Source organism: Corapipo altera, unplaced genomic scaffold, assembly GCF_003945725.1.
Source record: "Corapipo altera isolate COAL_440 unplaced genomic scaffold, ASM394572v1 44, whole genome shotgun sequence".
NCBI classification, from domain to species: domain Eukaryota; kingdom Metazoa; phylum Chordata; class Aves; order Passeriformes; family Pipridae; genus Corapipo; species Corapipo altera.
The window spans coordinates 17,464,716-17,484,237 of record NW_020884880.1 but is presented as its reverse complement, the minus strand read 5'-3'; the positions used below and the strand labels follow the sequence as shown (position 1 = coordinate 17,484,237).

Genomic DNA, 19,522 nt, shown 5'->3' with positions numbered 1-19,522 from the left:
TTTGTCAAGTTAACATTTATCACAGTACTTTGCTATAGCCAGCTGTCTCCAGACTCTGAACCTGGTGGCCTGCAAAAGCCGTACAAGCTTTCCCAGCTAAGCAACTCTGGAACACCACACAATTACCAAGGGCTAGAAAGCAGCGCCTCGTAAGAAAGTAAACGATACAGAGTGCACAAACCTGTCCCAGTTGTAGAGACAGAATTTAATGCTTGGCAGAGTCCCACTGGCACATGCTGCATCCGATGTCCCCAGGAGCCAGCTGTGATGATGGCTCTCCTAGCTGCTGCCTCCAGCATGGCACAAAGCAACGCGTAGAAGGTAATGGCCATGCTGTGATGAGCACTACAGATGATCAGGTCAGCCCAATGGTATTGCAAACTCATTAAACTTTTATATTCTCACTATATCACTACCATACAGTTATTATATAAATATAATATTCCCCCCTGATAAACAGTCGGTTCTTTCTGCTGTATTTGTTTGGCAGAGCTCGAAAGTCCAGCGCTTAAAGGTACTGCAATACATCAATGGATGATAAATGGTTACAGGAGTTCATAAGCACACAGTACACCTGAAACAAAATCGAAACAGTTTCTGCTAGAAAATGAGAGTTTATCGTGGATCTGCAGGTAACTGGTTCTCCCCCTCTACTTCACTTTTGTAAGAACCCATGTAAGAGAAGAAGAACGATCAGAGGGCTGGAGCACCTCTCCTGTAATGATAGGCTAAGACAGGTTGTTCAGCCAGGAGAAGAGTAGGCTCCAGGGACACCTTAGAGCAGTCTTCCAGTACCTAAAGGGAGCTGCAACAGAGTCGCAGAGGGACTATTCACGAGAACATGCAGTGACAGGACAAGGGGTGACAACTTTAAACTGAAAGAGGGAAGGTTTAGATCAGATATTAGGAAGACATTCTTTGCTGTGACAGTAATGAGGCACTGGACCAGGTTGCCCAGAGAGGTTGTGGATGCCCCATCTCTGGAAGTGCTCAAGGTTAGATGTGATAGGGCTTTGATAAACCTGATGTAGTGGAAAGTGTCCCTGCCCATGACAGGGGATCGGGACCAGATGATCTTTAAAGTCCCTTCCAATTCAAACACTTGTATGATTCCATGTTTTCCTTACTTGAACAAAAGTATTTGAAACAGAGTTTGGATCCAACAAGCAAAAGAACGAACTGCAAAAATGGTCTCTCAGCATGTGTTAGAAACCGTGACAAGATGTGATGAACTTATGGGTAGTAGGGTGGTAGAGTTACACACTGCACAACTTACTGCTGCAGCTTCTCAGGTAACCACCGCTTATGCAAAGTCCCAGCATCTTTCATGAGAGTGAAACCTCTTGAAGGCTTTTGCCTTGCACGGCATTTTATCATAGCCAAGAACTGAGGAGCAATTTCAATTTGGCTTTAAAAAAGAAAAAAGATAAATAACTGTGAACGAAGGAAGCGTATGAAAGCTACATGACAGATAAATGGGACTTTTATAATATTGCATATTGCAAAGTTTGCCAGAATGTGTTGAAAGAAGAGTCAGTGTCCTGGTTAAATCACATCCTGCTGCAGCTGTCCAACTGTACAGCTAAAGTATTCATATTAATTCCATTAAACAATTAGAGAATGAAATCCAAAATATTATTACAAGTATGTTGGCTTGGGACAGTCTTTTTTTCAGATTTAATAACAGATACAGTACTCTCAAATTCAAAGGGTGAAGAATTTTTTTTGTGGCTATTCACACATAGCAGTTGACCTATGGAAATCCTACAAAATCGAAACTTTACTATATATTTCTGACAGACATTTTAGGAAAAAAAAAGGAAGGATATTTTGGTAGTTATGGAGCTGGTCTGACATTTAGAGGATCTCAATTTAATTTCCGTGTCTGCCAGACTTCCCTTCATAATTCCAGGCAAAGTAAATAACTTTCCTTTCCCTAGTTTCTCATCCTTAAAATGGGAAAGACCATTTAAGTACCCGAGTTGTGCAAGTTTTAAAAGAGGAAAAAAAAATCCTTTCTTTCTGTCTTTTTATTTTTTCCTCAGGTAGAAATTCACCTAAAAGCTCCATCTTCCACAGGTCTTGATTGTATTCTGCTTATTTCTTGAAATCAACAAAACACACTATTTATAGGTAACACACCTTATATGTTGCAGGTCTTTATGTCATTGGAGAGCCTTCTATTTTAAAAATCCTTCTCTGTGATAAGACAAGATATAGAAGAACAAACACAGGGGAAGTTAATAAACAAAATTCATTCATGGCTCATTACTTCAAATAACTTTGCTATATAAATAGTCTACTCATCTACTAATGGCCTCAATTAACATTTAATTATCACACAATGCATTTGTAATGTACTGAAGGCATTTAAAGTTCTGCATGAATATCACTATTGTTGCCATACTAGAAGTGCCACAACTTACAAGAGAAGTACAGACATACTTTCCACTCAATTAAAAATTTTCTAGTCTTTTCCCACCCTCCTTTTTTATTAGGTATCCTTGTCTTAGAAGGATTGAAAGAAAAGACACTTTACCATGTGTGGAAGCTCCCAACCTGTTGGCTGATGATGACCACCAGCCTTGCTTTTGAAATCCTTAAGTACACTAGTGCAGCACTGCTACAGAGGAGAAAGAGGTCCCTGTGATTTTGTTGAGAAAGCAAGTGATGAGAACTCACTGTGTAAGTGCATGAGTCAATCCTTTTTACAAGGTAGAATGAAACAAGTTTTCCAGAGATAACCCTGCTCCCATTCGCTAAAAAAAAAACAAAAACAAACCAAACACTCGAGGACAAGGCCAAAGCAACAGTGGAAGACTCTTTCTGACATTACATGGGCATTCCAACAGAGGCGTGCACTACAAAAATGGCTGTGATACTTGTAACTTGGTAGATCTAAACGTCGTGAAAGCCCTACCCTCACTCCTCTATCTGATTGTTTTCCAAGCTAATGCATTCTTCTCTGGCACAGAAAATTCAGAAGTTAACTGTGAAAGAGTATCTTTCTAATGTGATTGCTTTTATCCTGCAACACAATAACCGAATATTGATGACATAATAACTCACTCAGTTACTCAAACACCAATAAAACACATTCTAACAATGACTTCCGCATTCATGGTGTCATTGTACCAAGTGACTCAAGTATACACAGGTAATTTTTGTCCCATGAGTTTGACCCAAATCCTAATGAAATTAACTGCTAGAAGAAAACAAGCCAGTACAAGCCACCAGCTTTCAAAGCATGCTGCAAAACCTGCTGAAAAAGTCAACACATGCTTCCCCTAGAAGACAGAAAGGAGGAAGGTCAGAAAGTTCCTGGAAATCTAAAATGGACCTCATTGTGCTTTGATAGTGAAGTGATGGAACAAATAAATTAAAAAAAAAAAAAATAGTTAGCATAAGACAGAGATCTAAATATAAAATCCTGCCAACACCCATTATCCTCAAAACATATTTTAGGTCATGATAGGACTTCTGCCTGTGAGTTCATCTAAGGACCACAGGCAGAAATAATTCAAGAAATATGAAAAGAAAATAATTCAAGAAAAATGAAATATGCAAAAAATAAAGCTGCTTCTCAGCTATTATTTTTCTCACAAGTATTGTCTTATTTTAAATTTATTGTTAATACAGTATGTTAGCAGTTGTCCTTAATAAGCACTGCATACCTCGAAGAAAACTGCATACACTGACAAAGATGCTTCTAGTTTTGCACAACACATGGCTTTTTTATACGGTATGTTCTCACTTGAAAACTACTCCCTCACAAAATGAAAATTCAGCAGAATCTCTAATAGCTTTCATATTTCAGTCTAATAGGTAGCATGGCATTGCACTGCCACCCACCTTTGCTACAATATTGCACAGCACATTTAACAGACATTTGCTTCCTTCACTCAGTCCTTATGTGCAGCTTCTGCAGGACCTTAGTATTAGCATTTAACAGAGTCTATGAGCATAAAGCACATTTATGAACACCTGCTAGAACATTTTATTTGCCTTAAGAGTTTTATTATAACTGTTAAATTTTCTTGCTATGCTTTATGGGCCAAATCATGGTCCAGTTTTAGCCTCAACTGCCATTGACTTCAACAGGAAGCAGATTTTATTGTATGTGGGTTTCCATATGAAATCAATACAGTTTTAAACAAAATGGGATCACTGGTAAGCACAATAGTGGATAGAAAAAGCTGGCACATAGCAGCTCTAAAAATCCACTGAACCCAGTCTTCAAATGCTATTAAAAACAATTAACAAAATAAATCCCACACTCGCAAGTCTGTAACCTTCACACTGCAATACAAAACCTGACTGACTCTGAGACCAGAAGTACAAGGCATGCAGGTATCCCACCCACAAATGGCTTGGTGGGACGTATTACCATCAACTACTCCCTCTCAGATCACTCTCTAATGCTGCTGTCACCAAAATTTGGTCCTCTGTATTAAAGCCGTCAAAGGCCACAACGCAGCCATGTCAGCATCAGTCTGCTTCCCTGACACATCCAGACAGCCACAGCCCTCTTCAACAGTACAAGACAGGCTGGAACAAAATGTGCAGAGCCAGAAGTTGTAGTTGGGGAACAACAGTCCAAGCTAGATGTTGCAGAGGAAGCCATACCCTCGGTCTGACTGTTCTGAAGATATTCTCTACAACTGTTCCTCTTTGACAAAGTTTTACCATCATTATTGGAAATGTTCATAACACTCCTGTGAAACTGAATGAAACTACATAGAAACAAGCAACACAGCTCCTCATAGGTTAGAAAAAGAGAATAACAGAGGACTCCAGGAAGTCTAAATGGAACTCGTTTAAGAAAATTTGATCTCATTTGAAAATACATAGAGTTTACTTTGACCATTGCTTTAATAGTCCAAAAATAGTAAGATAGACAGCTAGAAAACAATAGACAATATGGCAATGCCACATCTGTTTCACAAAAGCGTGACAGTAGATGCTCGATTCAATGCATACTATTAAGCCCCCCAAAATTTAAGCAATTATCAAAATGAAATTATAGACACAATGATGAATGATGACAAATGAAATGTTAACAGATCTAGCACCATACAAAAAGAAATATTGATTTTCTCTGATTACTGCTTAGGTGATAAGAGTGTATGAGGTCCTAGTTGCCTGCTTGCTCTAGATTTTATTAATGCTCCAATATCAGACACCCAATTTGGAAATCAATGCTTACTTCATCATTTTTCTCTGAAGGATCCTATTATTCACAATTGATTTAACAGAAATGAAAGGCTTACCATTAACAAGACCCAGCTGCTGACACTTCTCAGATGAATTATTGAACTTCTGAAAGTGAATTAACTTAACCATCACCAAGACTTATTGTCTGATGTTTCTTATACCAAAATCAGTATATTTATAACTATAGAACCAAGTAGTAGAAAGTAGCTTCTTTGCCACCTCCTTCAACACCACCATATACACCAAGTAAAAATTAAGCTTTATAAAGGTACAAATATGAGTTATGCGCCAAATCCAGGAAGTCTCCAGTTACAGCTTAGTCTCTAGCTGCCTTTTTACATCCTGAATCTTCATCTTCTTCCTAAAACTCATAGATACTGGTCATTTCAGGCTTCAGAAAAAGGAAATCCAATTTATGGCAAGTTACATCTTCCGTCAATGAGATTACTACAGTCAAGGATCCCTAGGGCTGACCATGTCCTGCCAGAAAGCCTACAGAAGACTATTATTAATTCCCTTTAGGTACAAAATGAAGATCCATCTTATGAATTGAGAAAAAAGTAGCAAATATTAGACAATTTCAAGTAGAAGCAGTACTACGATTCCATCCCGAAAGCAGCGTAAATGTACAAAACAGAAAGCCTATGTTTAAAACTTGCTACCGAGTGAAGGGGCTATCTGCTCAGAACATATATCCATCATGCCCATTTTCCATGTCTAAGAAGGACTATGCATCGCCCAAGGTGAATTCAGTTCCTCAAATAAGAGCTTTTGCTCTGCAGATTACAAACTGATCAGAGGTTTGGTACCAGGAAACAACAGGTTTGGAAGGGCAGCCCATCAGACCAGCCCCTGTTTTGTAATCCTATGAATTATCAACTTCACCCTCAAACGCTACCCTATCAGGTACACTGCTAATAATGCTCTTTACAAATCATCATTGAGAAGTGACGATAAAAACCTTGAATGTCATTATAAAAACCTTGAATGTCACTATAATACTGCTCAGCTACACTGATCTACAAACAACTTACTGTCAAATGCACAGAGGGTTGTGCTAAGCAATATACTATCCTTCAGCCAGGGACAGCAGGACCACAGATGCCTGGTGATGCATTGAGAACAACTGTTCAGTTGTCAAAACAAGTGAACATTTCAGGTTTTACTAGATTTTTTTCTGATCTGTACTATCTGGCTGAATATGCTTTCAAAATGCTAGAATGGCAACTGCTTTCTCATACTTGCAGAGCTCAGCTCGATTATACTTACCTCTGGCAACTGCTCTGAACACTTAAGCTCAAGACCAAGTTAAGACTCCAGATACAACACTCAGGAAGTCTTCTGAATTAATAACATAATTTTTTGCCTCCTTTTTATTGTGGAATGGTGAGATAACATACCTGTTCTGTCTTTTTCACACAAGCTGAAAGTCAACAACTGTCCAAAATCACTAGAGCCTCTTCTCAAAGCCCTCAACGGATTTGAGTGCTTTCACACTGCTGGAGGCAAAACACCTGGGCCTTTTCTTACCAGGGTTAGTATCTGAGGAAGGTACTCCTAGAGCAAAGCAATCACTTCTTAAATACTGTATTTCTCCTTCCCAACCCCCTCCGTCTTTTTTAACTCCTATCTTACTGGAACTAACTTTAAAATTCTGCTTTGGTCATTGGACAAACACTTTAAAAATTAAAGAAAATGGAAAGGAAAGAAGACTAACAGACAGAGTCCCCAAGCTCCTACGTCTTACCATATTGAAAAAAAACAGACAAAAATAACATAATTATGATTATTTTGAAAATATTTAGGTGCCCAATTTTTTTGGTCTGCCTCTTCTCTACAGAATAGCACTTTTGAAATGGAAGCTGGTTGGCCATAACTTAAATTTGGTTAAATTTGGTATCTGCATAAAACATCTCAGCAAGTAGGTTATAACTACTTTTTTAAAAAAGACATGGACATTGGCAGATTTCCTGCCTTTTTTACACTCATTTCTTCCAGTATTTCCCACATTGCGAAATAACTCTTAACGCTATAAAGACAGAGCAGATTGCAAAATTGGTCCTAGTGGTTCCAATGGGAGTAACGTGGTCAGAATTTGGCATTCAATGAAGTTTCCATTTCTACATAGGTTTCATTTATTTTTCAGTTTAAAAATAAGACCATATTTTGGCATGTAACTAGAGCTGCTCCTACAACTCAAAAGAAATAACAGTGCTGGCAAGCCTCAAAGCTGTTCCGAGACAAACTGTGTTGGCAGAACTTTTTCTGAAAGTTCTTTTTGACTAGAGGCAGAATTCAACACCAGCATAAATGGGAGAAACTTCACTGAAAAGAGTTATGTTACACAAAGTTTATGTAATGCAAATATATTTAGTTGACATGGAATTTAAAGTCTGATGAACGGATTCTGTTTATCTTCTACATGTACATAATAACTTAGCACCAAACTCTATAATCATTCTTCTTTGAATACTGTTCTTCCTCCTACAGAAATGGTACTGTGCTATTTACAAAGTACGCGGCCATGCCACACATGTTTTTTTAACATAAGTTATCTAATTAGGATGTGATCAAATTGAAGTTGCAAGATCTATATTTCTGCATCAATTACAGGCACAGAAGAAAATAACATAAATCTGACATTTCACAACTTTCGAGGGTTTGATTTTGCAACCTACTTTCTAAAATACCTTTTTTGCATGACATACCCAAGGCTTTTTCAGAGCATGTATGTGTTAACCAATGTGCAGCAGTGCTTTGACAACACAGATCACAGCAAGATTTGATTCTCAACTCCACCACAGCACAGACAATGATGAAACCATTCAGGTACCCTAACAAAGGTGTCCATGCCCTTGAATATCCAGGATATAGCTGGATGATGGATGTGACGAAGTACTTACAAGGAAACCTGCACTATTTTAGATCAGCTGTTAAAAGCAACTGAATTGAGTTCTTCTTGCCAAAGAGAGAGAAAAAGCTGTGTGACAGTGATATCAGGCTGCTGAGGTAAGCTTAGGGGTTTGAGGAAAGGGTCACAGTAACACCCTCTTTTTTTACCTCCTTCCTGGGAAATGCAGATTGTGCTTGTTGTGAAAGCAGAGTGGGCAACAGGAGCATTAAATCAGCTACTGCAGGTAGGCTTCAGCAGATAAGTGGAAGCATGGTAACTGAAAATATAGCCCTTTGCAAAAGATAGTGTTCCTTCCCTTCTTTAGTGGTTGTGTGATCCCAGATTTGGGAAGCTAGCAATTTTGTCAAGGTGACTCCTTTTTCCTGAGGAACCCAGTTTGGAAAAGATAACCTGATTTTTAGATTTTCATTTCTTTAACACATCCATATCTTAAGGTTAAGAACTTAAATCTTAATTTCGTTGATTTAGAGAAGAAAAAGGCATTTTCTTTGTTTGAGAATTATCATCTTCTCTAATATTGAGGTCTGCTACAAACAAAGGAGGTGAGAGACCAACTGAAAGAAATTCTAAATCCAAGTTGTAAGCACATCTTGCTTACCCTACATTTGACTTGACCTTAAATGTAGTTGTTTGAGTATTGGATTGAAAATCTTCAGTGTTTTGTTTGCATTTTTTGTCAAACTGTGGGGTTTTTTAACCTGTTTTTAACCTGTTACTAAAGAAACAAATGACAAAGAAACGTAGACTGGATTTATTTACCTGAAGATCCTTAAGAACTTGTATCCAATGTACCATAACTCACGAACTGCTTCAAATAATTCAACTAAGCACATGGACTAGATGACCTTTAAAGGTCCTTTCCAACTCAAACTATTCTATTATTCGCAACACTTGACTGTAAAAGTCAGTCTGCCCACATATAAAGTATCTTTTCAATAAAATGTAACACGTAATATGTTTATTGACTTAATTAAACAAAAAGAAAGCTGTGGTGATACTTACGCTCACACCACAAATTAATACAATTAATATGACCACCAGTGTAATTAATACATTGACCAGATAAGTAGAGTTAGAGCTTCAAATCAACCAGAGTTCTCACTGAGAGTAAGTTATACAAAATTTGAACTGTAGTTTGCCTATAAATTGGTGTCACAAAAATCATCAGATCTTCAGAAATGTAGGGTCAATTTGCCACCAACTATAGGAAGACATATTTATCTTTTTATTTCCACTGTAGAAATAATGTACTACAGGTATTTCAAAAAGACTTTGATTTTTGAAAACAAGCACACTCTTTCTTTCCATACATTACTAAGTCTAGCAGAGGCACACTTTTATTTAGGCTAAATCATGCCTTACAGGACACGGTTAGGAGTAGGAAAGGAGGACATGCAAGTGGCACTTTAGACATATTGCCAGTGCAAAGCTGCCAAAAGCACACAGCAGGGAGCATGTTTTGGCTATCATGAGTAGAATAAGCATGCACTCCTTAACCACTGCCAGCTGGCATTTGTTTCCAAATACAGAATGCTCACTAGGCAGTTTGGAGACTGGACATACTCCTAACTTTAACTATACTCCCATAAAAATGCGTTGCTGAGATACCTCATTAACCATGCCTGTCTCCTAGCTGACTGCCAAACGAGAAAGACTGAATGACACAGAAAAATCATACATTTCTCCCTATCCACAAAAAAGCACTTAAAGTATATCCTAACTTACTCTAGCACTTACAACAAGAGAGATTTTAAGAGTGTTGGAAAAAACTTCTGCCAGCACTTCAAAAAAAAGAAATACTGTCACTCTCTATTATACATAGATAGAAAAAGTGAAATCCAGAGACACAGAGTACCTAGAAAACACAGCAAGGAACAGAAAGAGTGGCTAGCATTGTGATTATAAACTATCATGTTTAATACAACCTCTAGCAATCCTCACAACAGACGCTCCCTGCTTTATGTGCCGGGGCAGATTTGTGGGTAGAAGATTAATGTCCCCCTCCATCTGCTAATGACTATATAGGTCCCCTGGGCTTTGCATCAAGGGTACTTTGCCCTTAGGATGAAACAAAAAACAGGAATTTGTGTTCATTGCTACATGGGTTTCCTATTCCCAGCAACACTCACAATTGCTAAATGTGTATTATTTCAACTTTATCTGATGAAAACTTATTTTATCATGGTAGTTCAAGTGTGATTCCAAGTGGATTTTCAAAGACATCAGTTAAAAGGAGAACAAACAAACAAGGGGACACTTTTCACTTTCAAAGTGCTTTCCTGACACACACAGCCTGCATCGGTATTTGTCCTGTAAGCGCCCTATTCATTGACTTTTCACTATAGTTTCAAAGTGACTTCACTCTTGGATTTCCCTTTCTCTACTGTTGATAGCCTGCTGTTATAGACCAAGCAACTTGGAGAGGAGAAATGTACCAGAAATTGCCATGCAAAGGAGAAGGTGCTAATTAAAGTCTTCATTTCCTTCAGAGGATTCTGTAAGTGGATTTTAACTTACCCCTGTTAACTGTACCTTTGCTCCTGAGAACTGGAAGCAAGTCAGATGGAGCTTGATATCAGCATAGTCTTCATGGACCTAAGCCAGTTTGACATCCTGGAAGAATACAGGGAAAGAGCAGTTACAAAGAGCAGTTACTTCTGAAGGAGTAAGGCAAACATACTCAGCACCAGAACAATGATTCTCAGGGCAAAATCAGAGGATCTTAATGTTATTTCCAATATCCACAAATGAGAAATCAAAACCAGACCGTTTCTTCACCAAAGTCTCCGAATGTGGTGTCTCAGGTTCATGGTGTGCTTCCTTTCTTCCTTTTCCCACCCCTCAATTGCAACACTGACCTCCTCCTCAGTTTCATCTGAAGGAAGAAATAGTTGTCCACGCCAAAATTCCCTGTGAGCACCCAAAGGAATTCCAGGGACAGTCAACGGTGTTTACATCATCACCAAGCACATGCAATTAACTTCCCCCAGTTTGCCCAAATTAACTTTGAACAAAGCTGCAACACCTTTGCATCTGAACCATCAACACAAGAAAATTCTACCCTCTTTTTAAGAACAGGAAATGTGATTTCAGTAACATGGCCTCTACCAATCATTTTGGTCTAACTGGGCACTGTTTCTGTCAACCCATTCCTGCCCAACAAGAAAAGCAGGACAAGAGAGAAAGTAGTCAAGAGGAGAAGAGAGAAAAATGAAAGGAATTGCTCTGTACTGCCTTTCCTAATTTTCAGCAGAGAACTGCCTCAGATTCTACCAGAGTGCAGAAACCTCAGCCAAAAAAGATAATTTTTTCTCTCTCCCATCAGTAGCACTACAAAACAATGAGTGTTAAACTAAAAAAGTGCTCTGTCTGTCCAGTCCTGAGTACTCAAAATATTACTTTGAAAACACTTCTCTACTGGTTTCCCAAATAAGGAAACACTCTAAATCAAAGATAGACACTTAACATTGTTAAAATTCATTGTACAATGTAACCAAAAACCCTGCCCGATTTTGTATATATTCTGTTTCCATATGGCACTTATTAGAATCTATAGAGCTGCTCCTAGATTTCTCATCTGAATCTGGTGATATTTGCCCTTTTTCTTATGCTTCCTCAACAACTCATTTCAGCTTTCATTTGAAAATTAACGGAATCTTATTTTCCTTTAATCTGTATACAATGTGGGAAAATATATGCTTAGTATGATTTAAATACATAGAGCAGTTAAAAGGCATTCCAAGTTGCTAATATCTCCTGATTACTAAATCGCTCTCAGGTCTTTTTGGAAGTCTGACTTAGAGTTGAAAAGCTTGAACCTCAATGTTAAAATTAAAACAAACAAACAAACAAAATATATATATACATATATATATATAGTTATATATATAGTTAAGAATACAAAAGATAAAAGTGGGGCTGAAGGAATGTAAGGAGCACAGCAAAAAACTGTAGCTTCCCTTCCCTGCAGGGAGTTCATGATAGCATATCTCCTGCACGATAATCTTTTGAGCAACAGCTTACTTTCCTTAATGAGCCTCCTCAACGCCCATCCTGTAGCCTGAACAGGTAGGCAGCCCCTGGAGAGAAAAGCCTCTGAAGTCTGTGCATCCTACAGAGCACCAACAGCAATCATTCAGTCTTTTATACAAGCCCCTTGTACCTCTGCAGAAAGGCCACACTCAATCTGTTCCCCAGAGAAAATACAGCAGCCTAAATTGATAATATCTACTTACACTGCTGCTGATTAGATAGATACTGTCTCCAACAGTCTTTCTGAAAAGCTGAACAAGAGTCTTAACTTTAGACTTGAATTACAGCTAGCATATCTAACTCAAGTACTGGTAAAAGGCATTTAATATCATTTGCGAAAAAAACCCAGAACCTATCTGTTTGGAGGAGAAGCAGGGGCACTATTCTTGCTACATTCCTTCCTCCTTCTCCTACAAGTAACCACATCTGCATGCATATATATGTATATGCCTCACACATGGATACAGGATAACAAATACGACTTGTTCTCCACTACTGAATTTTTCAATTTGAACACAGAGGTATCAACATATAAAGTTCACTCCATTTCAGTGAGATACTGTTTGAATGAATAATGCTGGCAGAATAACAATTCATGTAACACACATTATTTGGTCATTGCTAACTCAAGGGAAAACTTAAGGCCAAGTCTGTGGGGATTTCTGGTGACATCACAAAGACCTCACACAGATGCCCAAGACAAGTAGGACTGGTATTTTGTCGAACTTCGCACAAAGTTAGTTCAGAGAAATACAAAAGGACTCTTTGATAAAAACATCTTAAATTCAAGTTGTACGCTACAAAGAATAAACGGTCAAACATGATGCCATGGTGAGTGAGTCCATCAACAAAGAGTATTCTAATTACATCAGGTACAAAGGACATGTCAACAATCAATCTTAGCTTCAGTAGGCATTCTGTCAAAAAAAAAACCAACCAAACAAACAAACAAAAAACCCCACAAACCACTATTAGTTTTTTACCATAAGAGTCATTTCAAATTTAATATGTTACATAGCTTCCCAGACTTGCAAAGAACTCACCTACAGTAACTGCAGCCAGGTCCAGCAAAGACTACCACTTAACATGCATCACATTTACACGTCAGAGCTATTCTCAGCACACAGTAGCAAGACTGTGACTAGTCAAGGCAGGAGCACAGTGCTGAAACACTTTGTTCAACAACTTAAACTTGTTCCTTTGCACGTGCTCTTTAGAAAATCATATTAATTCTAAATTATCTTGGCCATGAATACCACACAAAGGGTTCCTCTGATCCCACAGACAAACAGCTCTTCGCTTCTAAGAATATAATTTAAAAGGCTATTTAGCATAACTCTTACAGTACTTAGTTTTTCTGTGGGAAATCTTCTCCCAGAATTAGAATAATTTAGGCTGACAAGGACCTCTGGAGGCCATGTCCTCCAATTCCTAGTCAAAGCAGTGCTGATTTCAAAGTTAGGACAAGTTCTTCAGAGTCTTATCAAGTTTCTAAATCTCCAAGGGCAAATCTTGCAACCTCCAAAGACCTCAGGTCACAATTTAAGCATTTTGATTGTTTGGTTGTTCTTTTTTTTCCTTATGTCCAGACAGAATTTCTCCATTTCTATATGTGACAACTGCACTTCACCCTTTCTCTGTACACCTCAGAGAAGAGCATTGCTCTCTGTTCCAAAACAGTCCATTAGGAAATGCAAGGTAACAATTCACCTTCAGCTTCTAATCTTCATCCTGGGTAAACTCAGGTCCCTCAGTATCTCCTTGCATACCATGTACTCCATGTGCCAGCTGAAACAAGGTGGCTGCTCCAAGTTAAAACTCTTTAAACTATGAAAATGTAACAAAGCCTTTCACATATTTCACCCTGAGCAAACAACGTTGCTCTGCAGGTCCTCTGACATAGAGAAGACCATTGACTACTTTACTTTATGATCCCAAAACAAGTTCTTCTGAGGACGAAGCTTCTTCAGAGAAGCAGCATGAAGTATTCAAGTGGGTAATGCACCGCTTCATGATCAGCATCTCAAACCACCTAAACACTCTGGAACAGTGCTTTTTGCAGTGTCCAAATAAAAAAAATATCAACATTTAAAGAAAATTTAATGTGGTTTAGAATGTGGCTAAACAACTTCTTGCAGTTGACCCCAGCAAAATAAAAGACGTTATGTGTAGCTTCCTTTGACTTTCCTTTGAACCATAGATTGAAAGCTTTAAACAGCAGGATTACTTTTATTAGTTATGTGTAAGATTTTTGTTAAATTAAATTTCCAAATAGTATCTAATGCTAACATATTTGCATGTACCAACTCAATGGGTTAGAACACCTTCTCAAAGAATACAGTTTCTAATCATTATTTTGAGATAGGGTGCACTGCTTTACTTTGGTGAAAGGGGCGGTACATGCCACTCTCTCAACAGCGTTAATTCCAAAGCATTTTTACAGAATCTAGATATAGGTCAAAACAGATACAAGATAAAGGATATGTGAGAAAAGGAAGATCTGTTACCTGCACTGAGATACTGAGAGCACTCTTCCTTGCCTGGCAGCACAAAGCATGGCCTCACAGGGAGCGAATCAGGTTTCATTCAGAGACCCAAGGAAGATAGCTTTCCATAGAGCTTCATAGTATGTTCCCCATATGCAAGAATGGGTTTAATAAAGATTCTATTTATCATTTATTTAAAGCTTGTCTTCTATTTGCTACATATTGCTGCCGCAGGGAGCAGCTTTTTCATATCTGCCTAGATAAAAGCGAAAACCTCCAGAATCATGACTGCCAAGTACTCCAACAATAATCAGCAGCCCAGACCATAAGATTATGCTGTGCAAGTTCAAAACCTGTTCCCTTAGCAGATGCAGAAGTTCCACCCAAGAATGAAAGATGTATTAACATTGAGAAATAGGCATGGAAATATTTATACACATAAACACACGTGAACATTTGTTTGTGTACACTGTAAGCAGACTTGTGCATATCATACACATACCTGAAGTAAATATGCCTTCAGCGATTTAAGTACAGCAGCAAACAACAGTGTCTGCAAATATTCTGCATTCACGAGAGGAAAGCCATGGCAAACGCACCAGAGTTGTCATATGTTAGTGGCACCACTTCAGTGAGCCTGCTGCAACTCTAGAAATACGTGTGCACCCAGCCCACATCATCCAAAAACTCCCCACTCCAGCCTACTGACCCAGAGACATTGTAGCACTGCACAAGAAATAAAAGAGAAACTAGTGCCCATCGAGAGAGGTCCTTTCCTGTACCCAGCACGAACATACACATTGGCACAGGATTCAACTCAGTTCTGAAGTTTTACACCTGACCTTGCCATCACTTGTCTAACAAAAAGAACAAAACCCACTCTATGTACCAAGCTTTTTAACACCTCCAAGACTGGCACTTTTACGTCTCCAAGTTTTGCCCCCCCTTCATCCTATCCTCTCCATTTAGCTTACATAGAGACTGCCTCCACAGTGCTATGCTAATTAGCAACAGCTTGCACTCCATATTAAAACCAAAAATAATAATAATAAAAAAAACTAGAGAAAAGAAAACCTGAATGAGCTCAAATGCGTTTCGTAATTTCAGTAATATTGGCATATATTAATTATACTTACATAATTTTAATTCTGATCTGAGTAGCAGACTTGCTATAATTGCTGAAAAATAAAGTTATAAGTTAGACATGTGATATGATAGGGTCTGTTGCCCTACAGACTTGCTGTAAAGTTCTACAAAAATACATATGTCTGTAACCAAGACTAATAATAATAAGCTCACTGTGTGAGGATAAAAGGAGGAGGTGAACAGTAGAGAAAAGCTTGGCTAGTGTAGAAAATAAATCCAAAATCTACAAAGTATTACCTCAACAAACTGAATAAGTATTTAATAAAATGAAGTTCTTTCTTTCTTTCAATAATATCAGTAGCTCCTAAAAAAAAAAAAAAAAAAAAAAAAAACACATTCCTTATAGGTAAATGTTTATTCTATAAATTCTTTACACTTTCTTGTATTTTGTTTGGCTTTTTCACAGCAGGCCTAATTATATTTTCTTATATCTGTACTTCCTACATGTTCAGCATTTACCAACCTATCTACCTTGAATACAAACTGAACTATAGACTACAGAGAATGAAAAGTTTAGTGACTCTTTAAGTCTTAAAGATTTCCAGGTATTGTAGCAAACGGAATACTGCACACTGCTTTGAGGGAGGGAAATTTAACTGACATTTCAACAGTGTCTTGGAACTAAAAGATTGTTTCCTAGAATATTGAATATTTAATTAGAACACAACCTACAAATAAGAAGAAATTGGACATAATTTCTCCCCAATATCTTGCCTAAGCTTTAACAATATTTTCTACTTGCAAGAGTCATTGTAATGGACTCCATTATTATAATTAAGATCAGCTAAGCTGTATTCAGGAATTTCAATAACTACTGTCTCCCCTTAATAGATAAACAAGGAGAGAGTCGATGACATTTAAAGACAACAGATTTAACGCAGATAACTTACAGAGTTCAGTGCTACAAAATATTACTGAAACAACAGGTTATAAAAACAGGCAAGAAGATATTAAAATCTTGTGCATAAAGTTACTCCTAGCTAAGAAGGGTTAGAAGAAACTTTCACTCTAAAAAAAGCACATTAACTGCTCACAACAGCTGGATGACACTGGCTGGACTTTGTATTTTATCCTACTGAGGAGTGGCAGTTTTTTTAATCACTGCTTGTATCACCTACTACAAGAATGCCACCCTGGTTTAAACTCCTTGGAACACTGATCTTACAGGTGTATATCCACAGAAGTCAATGGGGACTTTGTTTATGCTACTTACCCACCATATCCATATTGACAGAAGTGTGAAAATGGATGATCCCTTTCAGACACACCTGGCTCAAACTCTTAACTGTACACACCTGTGGGCACTTCATGGTTAGGAATTTGCTAGAATAATTCATTCTATGTGAGATACATGAGAACTCTGAGCTTTCTACATCTTGCCCACACTAGAGACGCGTTACCCCCAAAGCAAGCTCTAACAGTAAATCACTTTTACTACAGACACAGACAAAATTATCTCAGCAGAAAACCAAAAAACAGTTCCTGGTGGTGCCACTCCTTCTACCTAGAGAGAACCCAAATTTCACACGTAACAGAGACACTTTACCATACTTAGGTATTTTAGGGTGAATTAGCCTGAGAATTCAAGAGCATTGCAAGACCCCTCAGCTCTGCAAGAAGGTGCAGAAGAGAAGCAAGATACCCCAAAGTGTAACCATCTGCTGGGAAGCCACTTTGCATTCTTCACCAGCACACTTAGCCACAAAATAATGACAACTCAGGTTGAGGCACTCTCATTTACTAACATTATGACACTACTAATACAAGGACAAATCCTGCAACCCTTCATCTAGCAAAGCGTATTTTGCTGGAAGCTGACCCACATAAAAAACTGAGGATCAACCTTCTCTGATCATTAAAACAGACACAGGCAGATGCTGACACATCAAGCTCTTACCCAGAGCTTGGTTCATAAAGGAATGATTTAATTAATATTTTAAATCAAAACCAACTTTCTTGATTGAAAAACAAAGCACGCACCAACTCCCAATGCTCTTATTTTAAGAGCGATGGTTTTTATTCAGTTTTGCTTCCAACTCTTCCCAAATGACATAACCAGAACTGCAAACAAGTGATGTCCACATAGCAACTTTACCACAATGACACAACCAGTCTAAATTTACATTGACACCACTTTACCTTAAATCAGCTTCTCCCACATGCACAGGCTTTTGCACTAGGTATCCAATTCCTTCAGTCAGCCATAACATCATATATAATTAACCTATGCTTGCTAAACTTCCTCATGAGCACTCTTCCAAGAGAAAGAGCCGAAGAGCAGTCTCAGTGAATTTCCTCTCCTTGAGCTGTTGCTGTACTGTCCTGGTGGTCACCTTTGGATCCAGCACAGTCCTTGGACAGTAATATTTTATGTTGCTCAATTAACTACTTTGTTTTCAGAATCCACACTACAGATCTCTTCAAAGCCCTGTCTCTCTTCAAAGCGTAGACTGCGTTTATTGCCAATAATTTAGCCCTTTCTGTTTTGTTACAGCTAGCTTGCTGAAATGCTGTTAAATCTCGGCAGAAGGCAAAATATTAACACTATCCAAACCAAAAAAATTCTGCCACAGATTCAACTGACTAAACTGTCACTCTACATGCAACAATAACATGCCACTAGAAAACATCAGAAATGCACGAACAGCCACTCTTATTACCTCCTTGTATCAGCGCCTGCGACACGCACACACACTGCCGAATCTTCACACTGTATTTGCTAACCATGGATCTCTCCCTGGCAGGCAGCAGAAGGGATCCCGCAGACCTCCACACCGCCAGCCTCACTCACCCAGAAGTAATCCCTGCTCCAGCCGCACAGCTCCCTGCCACCACGTCCCAACAATATCCTTCGGCGAGGCGAGGAGCCGTAAAACTGAACTCCACTTCGAAAAGGCGCAGGAGAGCCGCCCTGCACGCCTTCCCGGCCCTTCCCCGAGTTCCTGGGGCACAGAACTACCGGGAGCTGAAGCGAGCAGTCGGCTGATGGACGGGCACCGCGGCTCTCCCTGCGCAGGAATCTCACTAACAAGGCGCACACCGCTGAGGTTCTGCTCTCGCACATCGAGCCACTCTGCACAGCAAGAGCTGCCGAGACCCATGGGCTTGTTTTAGCCACGTTTGTAAACATGAAGTTGTTTGTTTGGTTTTTATTTTATTTTCCGCCAAAACGGCCGCTCGTTCCGGCCAACGCCGCCCAGCAGCAGAGTGGGCGCCGGGCTGGCAGGGTCCCGAGCACAGTTCAGCGCCCCGGGTTACCAAACCAGTCCCCGGCGCGCCTGGGGCGCGCTTTTGTCTGCGGAGAGGAAGGTACGGAGCGCCCGGGCGCTACCGCCACATCACCGCCTCACTCACGGGCTGCAGCCCAAAACAGCGACCGCGCCGCCGAGCGTAGCCCGCCCCCCGCGTCCCGCCGAGCCGTGGGGGGAAGCGTCCCGGGCACCTCGCTCTGACCCGCTCGGAGCTGGCCCGGGGCAGCGCGGCCCCCGCGTGGGGGGCACGGACACGCGCGGGGGCCGTGCGTGTCCCCCCCCCCTCCTCCCCGAGAGGGGACAGCCGGCAACGCGCCCCACTCCCCTTCCCGCCTCCCCCACGCCGGACGCGGCGCGGCAGGCAAGGAAGCCACCCCGCCGGGCCGCCGCCGTCCCCGCTTTACCTCGGCAGCCTCCCGCTCCCGCCGCCGCCCCGCCAGTGCCGCCGACAGCGGCGGCGGCAGCCCCGGACCCCCCGC

General features: G+C 39.8%; 1 protein-coding gene across 2 annotated transcripts in view; it reads right to left on the bottom strand.

Annotated features, from left to right (window-relative positions):
- Positions 1–19,510, bottom strand: part of RARB (retinoic acid receptor beta) — a 328,154-nt gene extending 308,644 nt beyond the window's left edge. For both annotated transcript variants that reach the window (XM_027638985.1, XM_027638986.1), the window contains exons 1-2: positions 19,448–19,510; positions 10,646–10,741 (exon numbers count right to left, since the gene is read on the bottom strand). The gene's annotated coding sequence lies outside the window, so the exon portion shown is untranslated. The remainder of the gene's footprint in view (positions 1–10,645; positions 10,742–19,447) is intronic.
- Positions 19,511–19,522: the final 12 nt, after the last annotated feature.